Raw genomic sequence first — 11671 nt, forward strand, 5'->3', positions numbered from 1 at the left:
GCAGGAAACCTTAGAATCTCTGTTTTTCACATCAGGCCCAGAAAGCTATCCATGGTTTCGATATTTACTGAAATACACCTGACATCTGTTAGAAAGGAGGGATTCTAGCTGTCAGCTGCACTATTCTGAGACTAGAGAATACTGTACAGCAAGTACATACAAAGCCTGACCTCTGTGTCAAATTACCCTGGTCTTTCTCCCTGCAGTTCTTCTGGAGAAGCTTTTGGGTCTCACCACTGACCTTATCCTCACCTTTTGAGAAAAAAAGTGTTGTGGACTAAGTAGGAATACTACTAAATGATGATGTTTCATTTTCTGGACTTACAACAGCCTTACAGAACTAAATCTAATCTTACTCTGCCAATAGCCAACTGCAAACCCTCATTACCTTTTGCAGGGTTAGCATCAAGGCCCTTGGCCTGATTCTGCCAGAGCTCCAGGCAGTTTTAGATAACTGCTCTCATAATATCATTTGTCAGACCAAGGTTTTGGCTTACACAAGATCAGAAGGAAAAACAGTTATCAAATGCATTGCCAAGTGATGGTTCCTGTGGGAGAACACAGGGAAATAAAACAGCTACTAAATCTTTCAAATGTTATATTATTTTAAGTCGTTTCACCCTCAGTGTTCTTCACAAATTACTTAAGTTAATTTATAAACAGAAGGAAAAAACATGCTACCCATTAATAAAAAATTGTACTAAGTAATTAAATAAATAGGAAATAAGCCTGTATTCTGTAAATGTGTAAGCTGACCATGAAAAGTGCCAGTGTGTATGTATAAAGTCTCATGAAAGGCTGAGGTTTCGGTATTGCCTGTTGCCCAGGACCAAGGTCATACCAAGTTAACACAGGATACTGATCCTGTGGTGTTAGATAAGTATGTGCTGAGGCAGTGAGCAGGACTTTTCACAGCATAGTGTGTTTGGGATGTGCAGTAACTGGGGACATCTGGGGCCAAAACCATACAGGGCATTTTTCTAGGGCTTTTTTTCATATGTTTAGAGAGTTAGACTTGCATTTAAAGTTGATGCCTATTTTAAGTTTCTTGTTTTTTAATATATTAGAAGTCTTATGTCCATCTGCTTTGTTCTTTCTGAACTTCCAGCCTCTTTCAGATTTTTCAAATTTGACACCTAAGAATTGAGATGCTAGTGACTTCTTATACAGTGTGTTGTATTGTTAAATATGTCTTGATTTGTGTGTTTCTTAATGCAGTTAGTAATTTTGCTTACAGGTAGCTGGAGTGGTCTGCAGCTGCTCCCCTGAAATCTGTGGGAGTCTTTTAGCTTTGACGCCAGCATAAGCTGGCTCCAAACTAGAGGCCATGCAGCTGGCTTTTACCATACCTAGCTGGGTATGAAATCATTTTATTAGTCAGAACAATGAGGAGGCAGTAGCAAAGCTGAAATTGAAGCTTCAAGGATCTGACTCATTCCGTTTCTGGCACAAGGAGGTGCAAATTGCTCTTCCTGAATTTGCCGCACACCTACCAAACCCCAATTACGGCACACCTCAAACGCTGTGCTGTGAAAAGCCCTGCTCACTGCCTCAGCACAGAGCCATCAATTAATTTGCTGTTGGCAGCTGCTGTTTGTAGGATGTTAGCTGAAAGATGGCTGCTGCTGCTGCAACTCTCCTTACTAGTTCTGCAGTCTTAGCTCACTGACACCCAGAGAGCCTGGCTTGTTGTAATGGTACCTTGAGAATCTTCAGCTGGGCACAACACAACAGAGCAGGGCCCCCATCCCCACAAGCAGCATATTGTCTACTTGTTTTTTCCCTCAGAACTAGCAATAATATAGCTTCTCAGATGTGTTCTAACTGTTCCATCAACTAGAGTAATTTTATTACCCCAATTTCATAAAATTATATTAAAAAAAAAAAAAACCACAAAGCCAGCAAGCCTGCTGTGGTCTTGCTGAAAGCATTTTGCAGTCCCTTTTAAGTCGTAAGCCCTGTCTGAGAAGTATCAACAAAATGCACTGGGTTGTAGCAATATCAGTCTGATTCCACAGGTACCTGTGCATGGAGATGGCCACAAGGTACACTTAGCATGAAGAACCAGCTGGAGGAAATTCTGCCTGCTGATCTCTGGTGGTTGGAGCAAAGGAGAAGCTTTCAAGAACAAGTCAGAGAAGATGGAAGACACGTTTTTCCCAGTGCCTGTGTCATTATACAAATGTATTGGTGCAGATATCCCTGGTTTCTGTATCCTGCTGTTTTCTACCCAGGATACCAGCTTGCAGCTACCTATTTAGGACTGTTATTGACAGCTAGTTTGGGGGAAAGGCTGTTGCCATTCTAAGACTTGGAACCAAAATTTGCATGAAAAATATGGATATTTTTTGGTTGCTTCACCCATGTTTTCCAGGCCACTCATGTTTTGTTTCCACAGTTAAAATTCACTATACAAGTATTAATATCCTTTACAGATTCTCAGAAGTGATGAAGAGAGTCCCAGGAACGATTTTTCATTAAAGGTGAGTTAGTTTTTCAGTTATATTCAGTTACAAATATTTTCTTTCTGAAATATTTATTTCATTTTTAGGCATTTCTTTGAAAAATTTTTGAAACCACTTAGAAGTCTTGCCTTTGAGCTGTTTATATTGGCTGAAGGGACAGCTGAAGTGAGAATGCAATTAAATAGTTTATATGGTTCATGCCATAAGAAAAATATCAAAAGATCTTGCATTTTTTCCTGTTCTCCCTGGGTGGAAGAAGGATTTTTGTACTGCTTTCAGAGAGGAATGCTAGAAAGCATATTGAAAACCCAGAAAAATATTGACAATGAGAAAGTATCATCCCCAGTAAAAACAAGAGAATGACTGTATGTTCCCTTTTCCGTGCTTCCGAGAGCAGCTAAATTGTGCACAATATGTCTTAGGCTCCTAACAGCTATTCTCTTTACCACAACTAATTAATTAGGAGAATTACAATCTAAGTAAAGGGAGGTAAGACTTGTTACCTTTTCTGTTTCTGTAAAATTTTAGGCCATAGTAAATTTATGATAGCTGTGAGGTTATTGTATTTATTACAATATTTATATCTCTTGCTATTACTTTTTGAGTCCATGATGGCAAAAAAACTGTAAATGCCTCTGGAAGGACTCACATTCTAAATACGTAATGACATTCTAGACATTTTGGTTTCCAAGTAACTTCTCTATTTTTGCTTCTAATTTCTCTTGCTTCTTCTTTTACAGTGAGCAATAATTTAGCAACACAGAGAAGGAAACATAAAAAGTACTCCAATTTGAACAGAGGCAAAATACAAGGTAAGTTAACTTTCTTTGAATATATAGTCAAGTTACATCATATTCCTTTAATTATCAGGGTTTGGTAGGTATGAGTGTACTGCTGAACTTTGTGTTTTATCTTATTTTAAAATTTGTCTTTTTCAAATAAAAATCTTGGTATTCCCTACATGAAACTCTTATCAGTAAAGGGATGAATTTAAGACTGCAGTCTGTGTTACACTCAAAGAATAAAACTATACCCAGTAGCTAAACATCAAAAGAGACATTATCCTTCTCAGTAGTAAGAAAAACTATTTCTGGAAAATATTCTTCTATATTTAAACTCTGCACTATGTATTTGAAATTATTCTTGATATTCATCAGTGAGTCTGCACCCTAAGATTTGAGTCATATATATCTTTACATATTGCCTCAGTAGGTTCAAACATATAAAATTTTCCTACTTCTGAATTATGTTTAGTTCATCATTCTTGTCCTTTAAGTTCACCATGTTCCTGTACTCTTTTTGTGTTACGAAACTTCTCCAAATTATATTTCTTAATTTGAGAATAGATTGTTGGTACAAAATCAAAATACTTTTGCATATGTCCAATCTTCCTAACATTTTAGCTATAGCTAACAACATTTTTTTCTCATGAGTCTGAATAAAAATACAACAGACTAGAAAGCATTCAGCATTAATTCCCACACTTCCATCTTAAACCAGTCCTGTCCAATTGAAACCAGCAGTACCCTTTGGCTTCAGTGGAAGAGAGTCCATTATTACTAGAATGACACATTATTGTCTGTCATCATATGGATGGTTTTTTCAGAATAAATTCAGTCAGCTTTGTGGTATTACAGACAATTTATAAATACCTTATCTGAACATCAGTCTGACCTGTTAGCAAGTGATACCTTCTTAGCATCTCACATTGTAATCCACATCTTTCCTTCTTTGAAGTCTCTCTCATATGAGGATTACAGTTAGAAGCAGGCCAGAATCAGAGCAGCAGGCTGCTCATGCAGTGTTTTTTGGGATGAAATTCAGTTTCCTAAGTGGAGGCTTCCAGTGCCTTTTAAAAAGCTCTGAGTTACCTAAGACATCCATTGGGGCTGTTGGATGTGTTGGGGCTGTCAGAATAAGGAGACCTTCATTCTGGAGCACAAAGGGGTTGAAGCCTGTGACACCTCAGGCACTGTCAGCAGACATTGTAGACTCAGTGCTGTCACAGCTACCACCATTGCTGAAGGGGGAGCTCCTTCTCGTGTTACACAGCAGCAGCCCTGGCTGCAGGAAGAGCCACCCAGGCTCCTGAGACAGGGACACGTCAGGATACAGCCTAAGCAGCTGGATAGAGCAGAGTCCTGGACACTAGATAGGACTGCTTCTCTTGAGCAGGGGGAGTTTGCTTCTGCTGGGTGTGTATTCTTTTTGATTTGCATTCCCAGACCACTTCAGCCACTAAATATTTAAATATTAAAAATCCTTTTATTTCCACAATGACTAAATATTGTTTGTAGATTATTAAATATTTCAAAATATATTTAGTCAAAAATAGTTTGAAGTTTTGAAAGTCGATGAATGTAGCAATGATAGAAGTAGTATAAGATATGTTAGAGTGGTAATCTGATTTTGATTTCCTGTAAACCTTTCCTGATTTATTTGTCAATATATTATCATTGCAATGTCCATGGGCCTGAAATAATGCAACTAATATATAGTGGGTTTATTATTTTGTGTAAATGCTAAAATGAAAGAATTTTACTTCTTTGTAGTCTAATTAAATACTCCAAATGAAGTCTGCGATGAAAATGAAAGCATTAGCTTTAGCTCCGTGTAGAAACATTGCTGATGTACAAACAGGCTTCACTTCCTATCAAACTCAGTGTTAACATTCTTTAAGCTTTTGTAATATTGGAAAATCTGCAAGATGAAGACTTCCATGTGTTGTGGGTAAAGACTTGTGTGAATAGGCTCCATGACTGTTATAAAAACTGTAAAAATTCATAAATTGAAGTTTTGCCACATGCCTCGTAGACTGATCTAAATCAGCATACAGATCTAAACAGAAAAGAAGACCCCTTAACCAGTGTTTTCCTTTGCCCAAACATAGGAAACGACCAACTGATAGATGAATGACTAAGCAAAACTTTCCTTATTTATGCACATATAAAATTGACTTTTTAAGGCCCCTGACAACCACAGGACTCAGTGATTTAATTCTACAATGTCTATTCTGAGAATTCTAACAAAAACAATAGCAGTTTTCTGCTTATTTAATGCATCCTTTCAATGAGTTAATCATTCTGCACAATAAATGGAAGACTGAGTGCCTACCATACATGTGCATATATATATAGCTGAAGTAGCTCAATGCACCATTTGCTAAACAAATTACAGTAGGAGACCAGAAGGCTGATTCGTGACAATGCAGTGCACGTTAAAAATAGCTTCAGACACCAGTATTGACACTGCTGAACTGCAGCTCAGTGACTGCACTGTACAAACAGAAGCTAGCCTGTGTGGAGCAGTTTGAAGCTTTGGAGCTGTAACTCTGAAGTGATGTGTTAGTGCTAACAAGTTGACAGGAAGTGGTGACTCAGCCCCTTGGAGGGAAGCTGCAGTCACTGGCCACTTTTGCTTAAACAAACGAAAAATACTAATATTTATCTTTTTATGTAAATCTTGTACACATTTAATGTCTGTCCCTGACACTTTCATCAAAATAAACTTCATATACTCTGTATTTTTCCACAGACTTTTTGCAGCCCATGTAATCATTTTAAATGCTTATCTCTTCTTCATGTGCCCAAAGATCACACATATATATGAAGACTCTGTCACCTTCTTGAACCATGCAGAGTCAGTAAGAGATGCTGACTCCCCCCCACCCATATGTTGTTTTCATTCTGAAGAAGATAACTGTAGGTGAACTACGGAAAATGTACTCTAGGGTTTTGTTAAGACAGAAACTATATGTAGTACCTGTGTTATGGCTTGCTGTTACCCAACAGCCAGGCACAGGCTGGTCTTTGTTGTAATAAAAATGAAGTCACTGAGCTTTTCAAAGCAACCTGGAAACTTTGTTAGGAGGAAGCCTATGGCTAACAGCTGACTTACAGCTGGCCATGAACAAAGTGAAAGCTTCCATCAAGGCTGTTATATGACTTTGGAAAAAAGGACTTAAAATCTGAAATTGCCCAACTGCTTTGGAAGTGCTTAAACTGTAGTATTTCTGTACATAAGTACTTTCTGAATTGATGGTCACACAGACAAACCTGAGACTCTATATATCATATACAGCATCCTCCTTGCCTATGAAAAATCTTCTTAGATTTTGGGGGTTTTTTTGGGTGCTTGTCTCTGTTCTCAAGTATTACATTCACTCTTCTCAGTAATGTGTACTTTAGTTAAATGCAGGATGCATCTAAAGATGCCTGAAAATCACATTAAAAATAAATTAAAAGTTACCTCAGGTAAATCCAGCATTTAAGACAGCTGGGGGCCAACTTGCTGGAAAGTGGCTTTGCATGGAAGGACTTGGGGGTCCTGGTGCACAACTGTCCATGAGCCAGCAGTGAGCCCTTGAGGCCAAGATGACAATGAGATTCTGGGGTGCACTAGGAAGAGCATTGCTAGCAAGTCAAAGGAAGTGATCCTTCCCTTTGACTCAGCCCTGGTGAGGCACATCTGGAGTGCTGCATCCATTTCTGGGCTCCTCAGCAGAAGAGAGACATGGAGCTCCTGGAGCAGGTCTGGCAGAAGCTGCAAAGATGATGAAGGGACTGGAGCATCTCTCTTCCAAGCAAGGCTGAGGGAGCTGGGCCTGCTCAGCCTCAAGCAGAGATGACTCAGAGGGGACCTCACCAATGTGCACGAGTCTCTGCAGGGAGGGCTCAGAGGGAGGACCAGGCTCTGCTCAGTGCTGCTGAGCAATAGCACAAGACGCAATGGGCAGAAACTGATACCCAGGAAGTTCCACATGAATGTGAGGAAGAACTTTACTGTGCAGGAGACCATGCACTGGAATAGATTGCCTAGAGAGGCTGTGGAGTCTTCCCCCACTGGAGATATTCCAGAACCTTCCAGATGCAGTTCTGTGCCATTTGCTCTGGGATGAGGCTGCTAGAGCAGGGAGGTGGGACCAGATGACCCGCTTTGGTGTCTTCCAACCATATTAATTCCGAGACTCTGTGAATCAATTTACTATTAAAAATGCTTTGCAAACAATCTTTATTATAAGGATACTTTTAATTTCCTTACTCTCTATATGTAAGAGAGCACTCTCTTCATTTCCTTCTACTCTCTACCTGTCCACTAAATGGCCATCAAAAGAAGAAAGTTTAGGACCTGCTTTAGAGGTTCTAGTATGATATTCTTTCAGCAATGAAAACCAATATACTACATGTAACAGTTACAGAAAAATCAGCTACTTGTGTGCAGGCAAGCTTGTTTTATTGTGAATATCTGCTAATCATGCTTATGGTTGTGGGAAGAAATAGCATCAAGCTAATTGTACAAATTATGATACCTTCGGGTTTTGGGCTTTTTTTAATAGGACCTGGGAGCTGCCTTTAAAGATCATGAACGTGTTTAGTAATTCATCTGAGGGAAATTTCACTTAGGTTGCTAATACCAGAGATAGTTTGATAATGCTTTCAAATGAAGAAAAAAGTGCAGTATTTTCTCCTGTGCCATTACGTGCTCTGTTGCTCCCTCCTCTATGACCTTGGTGCAATCTGTTAAACAGTACAAGTACTTAATGTGAGAATTCCACAATTTGTAATATGGACAATTTTTGGAGTACAAGGAGCAAGTGGCAGAAGACCTCTTACTTTGATGTCACTTCACTGGAATCTTGCTGCATCTGCTGATCTCCACAGTATTTACCACTGGCACGCTCAGTGAAACACCAAGTCGACATTTGTGCTTGGATTATAACAAAGCTTAAAGCTATTTGCCTATCACTTACAGAAGGCAGAAAAGAAACACCTCAAGATATACTCAAAACAGAACCTCATGGCCAACTCTGCCTGGAGCTACTTTGTCAGAGCAGCTGGAATTGTTTTAATTGCAGTTCATATAATCATCATTGTAATTGACTACTGCCTCTTCTGCAGAGATGGCCATTCAAATATCTAAAATAAAAAGCCCGGAAAAACTATCATTATTCATGGACTGCAATTGAGTTTACACCTTCTGCTACTTCTGAGAACAATGGTTGGAAGACACCATGAAAACACTATTTTACAGCCCTTCTTACTTTGTCATTTGCACTATGTTTTAAACCTGTGGTTTATGGTCGATGAAGCAAAGAGCTGCAAACCAAGCTATTCAAGAGGCAAAGACTTGGTGTGAATACTCACCAAATGGCAAACATTAATGACACAGCAGCTATTCAGTTTGCTGAATTAGGTGAGTGGTCTTATATGTAAAATTCTAACTTTCCACCTTCTAAGAAATTATGATCATCAGCACTGTAAAATAAAGAAGAACATCTTGGATACTCCTGCACAAAGTGTTTTTATGACACTGAATGGAACTTAAGGGAAGTTGAACTGTTTCATTCCTTTAACAATTTTTGTATCGTTATTATGACCCTGCTACTATGAAGCTGGCTATGAAACAAGATCAAGCAGAAGACAGAGTATGACTTGGCAGGTGAGAATGCTGCAGGTTTGCCGAATGAAATCTAAAACAGGATTTATTTTAAAAGAAATGAAAACCTACTTTCACTGGCAGTAAAAATTATGATTATAAAGAATACAATGGAATCTATCTGAAGGTAACTATTGTTAGATAGGGAAGTAACAGCAGTAAGTTCCACAACAATCTTTCCAAATGCAAAATCAACTCACAGAATCAAGTTGCAGAATAGTTTTTAATATCTGAAAAGATATACACTATTTTTTCTTTACTCATTACATTTAAAACAATGGATTTTTATTAAATTTTGGTGAACTACCCTTTTTTGGCAAATCTGTCCCTTTTGAATTCTGAAATACGTCAAAAAATAGGAACACAAATTCTTTTTGTTTATGTATTTAAAACAATGAGTTCTTGATCTAAAAATTTTGATACGTTGTTCTTGTAGGACCACTAAAATTGTTGTACTTGAGGAAAGGACATGCATAGTTTTTCACCTCTTGCTTCCTTACATTCACTATATGCTCTGGAAAGTCTAGAGGCTGCCTCTTGAAGTATGGTAAAGCTAATTAAATCCTTGGGGTTTTGTTTTGAGAGAGGCTACCTAGACATAGAAATCTCAAAACTAGAGTAATTTTTAATGGAAAATTTTTCCAGCATTGTCAACTCCAAGAGGTCATTCATAAGTACATGCACCAGAAAAAGAATTGTCTGCTTTTAAATGATTATAAAACCAACGGAAAGCAAATCTGGTGTTCTTTTGCCTTTTAATGTTTAACTTTACAGAGTATGTTTGCTTTTAGCTTTGATATAGATCTGTGAAGTAAAACATTATTTTTAAACAAATGCTAATACACTTCCTACTAATACTAAATCCTATCCCATAATGCTGTGATGAGGAAAAAGGTTCCATTGTACTTCAGGGTAAAATTTTAATAACTCCTGCATTACTGCACCATTCACTACATATTGATTGAAATTGCACATTTAAATTATAAATTTAAATTATACATTTAAATTTAAAAGTAATGGCCTTGTGTACATGGTCTTACTTTTGCAGATCTAACAAGCATATGAAAAAGCAGTAAAAACCTGCTTATTTAGCAGTGAGTTTACATGGGCCAATGAGATCCCTCTGAAGTACAGAAAAAAATGAGGAAGTATGAGCCAAACCACTTGCCGATTTCTTCCGTGGTCAGGCAGCAGATAATCTGTTTTCAGCTTGGCCTTTATTTTAGCTTATTACTGTCGTCATAAGTACAGCACAGCGTGCACAGAGACTAAAAATTTAAGCCAGCTTATAACGAGTTCCACTTTGGAATGAGCCATGAATTTTAGGTATGATGGGGGAAAAAAGTTTCCTGCGTCACAGTGTAGCAGAGGGAATGACATCTTTGTGAATGGAACCATCCCAAGGTTCGTGTGTGAGCCGAGCCCTGCGCGGACGCTGCTGCCGCTGCTGCCCGGAGCCGCCCAGCCTAGCCCCGGCACTGGGGGCTGGGCTGCTCGGCCGGGCCGTGCTCCAGCGCTTCTTTAAAACAAGAGCTCAGTGAGGAAAACGTCACAGGATGTCAGAAACAACACAGGATGTCTGAGCTGTACAGTCACAACTCCTGAACAGGTCTTCCAGAAATGCACACATTTGAATATCACTGAATTGCTATGTAAAAATATGAAATGCTATATAATATCATAGCTCCATATTAGCAACAGAATCTGAAAATTATTCCAGACAAATATTATTATCTTTTTCACCATAAGTAATTTGCAATCTTGCTGCTTTTCTTATTTTACCCTGTTATTCCCAGTGTTAGATCAGAGCAGAAGAGACTAGAAGAGTCCTGCTACAGGGAGGTGGGGAAAGTCCAAGCTGACAGGTGGAAAAAAGTGCTGTGTGAAGACTGGAGTAACATGGCCTGTTCTGAGTATCACTTAACTGCATTGCAAATACAGGACCAGATTTAGAATAACCGCAAACTGAAACCTGAATAGTGGTGGAAACAGTCATCTCTACAGAATTTCAGTAGCACAAGCTGAGTGATCGATGGGGTCTCTCTTCTGAGTGTCATGTTCACAAGCACTTGTAGTCCTGGCAAAAAGCCCTAGGTCCTAGATATCAGGAAGCAGTTCACAGTTTTTCCTTTCTATAGCTTCTTTTGGGTTACAGCCCCAGGAGAAGATGGTCTTAAGTTTAGTCACTAATGCAGATTTATGGTGGCTGTTATAACAATAGCGATTTCAGTATCTTTTAAAGGCAGTTAAATTAAATCCCCGTTGATAAACCTTTAGATAATACCAGATTTTATGCAGTTTAATCATAGTAAGATGATTGTAGACCACAAACTAAGGCAACCAAGGACCTTCTAAAACAAATATGCTCAACATGTTATATTTAACAAGACACTAAACATTCCAGAATCATCAAATCCTTTTCTCCAATAGAGCTCCTCCTTATAAAAGTAAGAGGTAATGCCAGTAGAATCTTTGTCAAGTAGGCAAAAGCTAATGAGGGATGTAGCTAATTACTGACTTTTTCCTTATCCCTTATGAGAGCTCTAAAAAGCTCTCTTAAGCTCCTTTTTCTTTGTTGTGTTTTTATGTTTTAAATGCATAACACAAAATACACTATTTTGTCCCTGCTCTTCCTCTGCATTTGTAAAATGGACAATGGTCCATTTTATGGTGGCAGAGAACCTCAAAGAGCAGCAGCAGCCAACCTACTCACCCACAGTGAGTAACTACAGGCTAAAAACGGCTGAGAACTGCATGCTGTGTAGAAAAGA

This window comes from Oenanthe melanoleuca, chromosome 9 (genome assembly GCF_029582105.1).
Source record: "Oenanthe melanoleuca isolate GR-GAL-2019-014 chromosome 9, OMel1.0, whole genome shotgun sequence".
Classification (NCBI taxonomy): domain Eukaryota; kingdom Metazoa; phylum Chordata; class Aves; order Passeriformes; family Muscicapidae; genus Oenanthe; species Oenanthe melanoleuca.